Source organism: Geospiza fortis, unplaced genomic scaffold (genome assembly GCF_000277835.1).
Source record: "Geospiza fortis unplaced genomic scaffold, GeoFor_1.0 scaffold130, whole genome shotgun sequence".
NCBI classification, from domain to species: domain Eukaryota; kingdom Metazoa; phylum Chordata; class Aves; order Passeriformes; family Thraupidae; genus Geospiza; species Geospiza fortis.
In genome coordinates this window covers 7802018-7806395 of record NW_005054300.1, presented here as the reverse complement: position 1 = coordinate 7806395, position 4378 = coordinate 7802018, and the positions used below count along the sequence as shown (strand labels likewise).

The following is a 4378-nucleotide window of genomic DNA, read 5'->3' as shown; positions in this document are numbered from 1 at the left end:
CACTCCCACGGGCCGCCACCGGCCGCCCGCCCGTCACGGCCGCCCTGTTCCACGCGTGTTCCCATCCCCACGCGAAAGCACAGCCGTAACACGAAGTCCCATTGAAGAGGTGACTCCAGTTTCGTGTACCTTGATATCGGTCGGGACAGATAAACAGATAAAGAAAAACAGACGCGGACGGCGTCTTCCCGAGCGCTCCCTGCTCTGCTCCGGCCCTCACAACCTCACCATCCTCCCCCCGCCGCAGCTCCCGCGACTCACGGTGGGCTGTCCCCGTCCCCGTCCCCGTCGGGACCCGCGCTGAGGCCCGGGACGGCAACCCGAGTGAAGGAAAGCCGAGGGATGGAGAAGGGATCTCCTCCTCAGCTCAGCCCCGCTGTGAGCTGTCTGCGCCCTCAGCGATTCCTCGCGTGGCGCTCACCGCGCTGGGGCTCGATCCCGGCGCAAAGGCGGAGAGGAGCCCCAGGGACGGCCCGGAGCGCCCCGGAGCTCCCTCCCTTTGTCACGGGCGGCGTTAAACCAGGGGCCGGTGCCCGCGCCCCCCGACCGGAGCAGCGCGGGGCCAGGGCCTGTGCCCGGCGTGCACGGGCAGGGGGCACAGAACCTCCCGATCACCTCGTCTTTCCGGGCCCCGTTCATGAGCGCGGTTTTCGAACAAACCAAAGTTAAAGCCACTCATTCAGAAAACTCAGCTGATGTTTCTGAAAGAATTAACTCACTTAGAAGCTACATCTTGTCTGGTCTAAAGGCCATCCGCCCTTGCCAGTTACAATAGTCACTTGTTGCTATCTAAAAGCATTTCTTGGCGCTAAAAGCCTCTGTGACACTTGGCCGGGTGTAAATCCCTGTCCCCTGGGCACTCACCGTGGCACCTGCAGGGGCTGAATACCCACGCGGGTGCCCACCCAGGATGCCCGCTCCCAGGAGCAGCTCTCAGCCCGGGTTTCGTGCTCCTTCCCCGAGTCATTTCGGAGAAAGGCCGATGAATAACCATTGTTGACTCAGGTGGGTCAGCGTCTGCCCTGGCTGGGGTCGATGCCCGGCCCCGAGCAAACCCTGCTGGCCCCGCTCCTCCTCCAGCCCGCACCCCTCTCCAGCCCACCGAGGTCGGGGCAACTCGGGGGTAAACACCCACGCTTTCAGCCTGTGCTTGCCAGCCAGGTTTTCCTCCTCCTGCCACAGAGCCCGTTCCCATGTGGGCACAGTCACAGGCAAAACCGAAACGTGGGGTGGGAGGCTGAAATAGAGCAAAAAAATACAGCAGAGAACCCACACGAGACTCCTGCAACTAAGGGTGCCCAGAAAGCTGTGGGATGGCTGATGGCTGGCACAGTACTGAGGGAAAAGGCGTTTACAACACGCCTGGCAGAGGAGAGGTTTTGGGTCTTCCCCTGCCAGTAACTGGACAGCCAGAGTGGCGAGTGTTGCAGAGTTTAGGTTTATTTCACAGATATGTCCATCAAAAATTAAATACCAGGTTTTGCCTTTTTTTTTAAACACTGAACAAATATGTACAAAATATGAACAATGTGAGGTATAAAACCACAAGACTTTTAAAGAAAACTAGTATGTACAGAAGCAGATACTTGTATGATAGGCATTATCTTCCCATGGCTGTGTGCTTCACTTATGCCCGGCAGCTCATGCCAGTTTCTGTCCTGCAGCAGGGCCCTATCACTCCCCACATTTTCTTCTCAAATATGAAATCCATAAAAAACAGTGCTAGAGATTTTGAAGGAGAAAAATATTTTTTTTTCTGCAAATGGAACCATCCAAACTGTGAGACAAAATTCTTGAAAATCTGAGAAGGTACATTTCATCTCACACAAGAAGAAAAAGGAATCTGTCTGACAACTCTATCTGACGAACGAAGGATGTCTCAGTAGAGAGCACATAAAAGGGTGTGAGTATAAGGCACTTCTCGGGATGGTCAAATCCCTCCCTATTTCACAGAACATGTTTCTCTGCTTACAAAGGGCGTTTAAATTAATCTATTTAAAGTACGTTTGTTTACACATATAAAGGGCTTAGTCCTGCAATCCATACTCACTTCCACACTAGTTAGAGTTTTGCCTGATCACCGACAGCAGCTGATTCAGACCCTCTCCACCACCATGAGTAAGGACAGGGTGCAGGATAATATTCCAGTTAGAACATTGATTATTGTACAAACATATCTTACAAGTAATTAAATACAAACCATGGTCCTTTAACCAAATTAGAGATGCCAAAACTGAACTGTTTGCAGAAAATACATCTTTCTTTCTCTGCTTGTTATAAACTTAGTCTATTTGGTGATGCTTTTTTCTTTCAATGTAACCGTGAAAGCTTTCTCCTGTAGCACAGTATTCTTTCAAACCAGCCCCTGGTAAAGTGCAAGCCGAGTTAGGTCCGCTCTCTGCATGGGACTGTTAGTGGGCAGCAGTGTAATAGCCTTTATCGCCTTCAATGTCCACTTCTTGATCAGAGTCATCAGAGACCTCTGAGTCCAGGTCCTCCTGTGAGGCTGGTGAGGGGGTGTACTGTGAGCCATCCAGAGAGACCTCCTTACCCTTCTGCTCAGGGCTCTGGCAGCTCTCCGGCCTTTGGTCACTGTGACTGTCAGCACCTTCTACTTCTTCTTTTTTGGTGGCCTGGGGGTTCTCCTGCAATGAAAGAAGCCTGCTTGGTACAGAACTAGAGGCCACAGAAATGGGAGGCCCGGGAATTCCAGCTGTGCTGTGTGGGAAAACCACCTTGCAGAAAAAGGCAGGTGTCCTCTCTGGGCCTCCTACCTATAAACCTGGCCGAGTGGGACAGGGCCGGGCGAGGGCTCTGATCGCACTCCCTCACAGCCACAGGGGCTGCTGCTGTGAATAGGGCTCCTTGGCGATGGTTATCACAGCCACTTCAAAAGAGTCAGGAGCTGCTGGAGCCCAGGAACCTCTGAACTTTTGTCTTTAGCAAAGCAAATGTTTATTATGAGTCTACAAACACCGACACACAGCTTCCTCCTGCCCTGATCTTTCTTTAATTACACCCGATAAGTAGCAAGAGGAGGGAGGCTGAATCCATCAGTGGTCCAAAAGCAAATGGAAAAAAAATTACTAATTAAGCTAAAACTCAACATTAAAACACTCACCACTCAAACCAAACCCCTGTTTGTGAAGCCAAGAGTAGCCCTGTGTTGGCACCTGTCTGGAGAGCCCAGTCCCCTAAGGGGGCATGAAATGCTACGTGAAAGGAAAAGCAGGCAGAGACACGTACCCATGATATAACTGTGCAGGCTTGGAGAAATGGATGTGACTGAATGAAAAGGAGGAAATGACTTAAAATGGCCGAGATCCCAAGCGAGCTCTCTGGACACTGTGGCATGGGCTGGGCCCTACGCAGCCTCTTGCCAGAATAATAGGACTTTATTAAAAAATCACCTGAAGATTGAGTTAAACTCAGGCGAGGGTCACAGAACAGACTCATGTAGAGCACCATACCGTGATTAGTTTACTTTTCTTTTTGCTTTTATATTAAAGGCAGATTTGCCAGTAAAATGTGTGCATCCATGTCACACTTGCTGAAGCCAGACTCAGGCCAAAATGCTGGAATTTTTCAAAAATATTTGAGCCAAGGGACCTCAGTTTTGCTGAGTCCCTATGTGCCATAAAAACCCCTAAATAATTATCTGCTTGAGCATGATTTCTAAGGGAAGGGAAACTGCTTTAAGTTCTTAGGCTAATGCATTGTAACTGCTTGTGAAAGGAAGGTAAAAACTACTCAATTTTCCATGTGGCTCCTCAAAACAAACACGGTGTTTGTACCTGCCTTCTCCCGACATTAGCAAAATACATCAACTTGTGTTTATTAAGAGAGGGTATTTTAAAACACTAGTTAATATTCTCCAAAAAAACTGCCTAAGTAATTTACTGACAATTACTTATCTTCTCCACGTTAATTGGCTAAACAACATATGGGTTTACAAAACAATTACCGTGGAGTTTTAATAGGTGGTGTGTGAAAGACGGGCATAATTGATATAGGAACTGCATTAGAAGCTTTTAACGTTAGTGCTGCCTGAACGAGCCCTCATGGATTCCAGCATGACTATTTGTCTTTTTAATCAAGGTGAAGAGGTTAAACAGCCTTTCAGATGACTTCTGCATACAACCTGGAATAGGCGAGCACGGCATAAGATAAGACAATTAAAATACTTATTTCTATAGAAACAGAAACATCTACGTACCTGCTTTAGACGCCTCCATTTGGCTCTGCGATTCTGAAACCACGTTTTGACCTGAGCAACGACAATGAGAAAAGGTGCAGGGTAGTCTTGGAGCCAGCTAGCACCCAGAGCCTTTCCCAAGCCGCAAGCAAAAAGCAAGAACCTGCCAAAAACCCCTTCCCC

The 4378-nt window shown here is 49.3% G+C and overlaps 1 non-coding gene across 1 annotated transcript; it reads right to left on the bottom strand.

Annotated features, from left to right (window-relative positions):
- Nucleotides 1-1419: 1419 nt before the first annotated feature.
- LOC102045048 lies at nt 1420-4270 on the bottom strand. The gene is made up of 2 exons (XR_004082524.1): nt 4217-4270; nt 1420-2645 (listed from the first exon to the last, which is right to left on the bottom strand). It is a non-coding gene; the product is annotated as an uncharacterized LOC102045048 (transcript).
- Between the last annotated feature and the right edge of the window lie 108 nt (nt 4271-4378).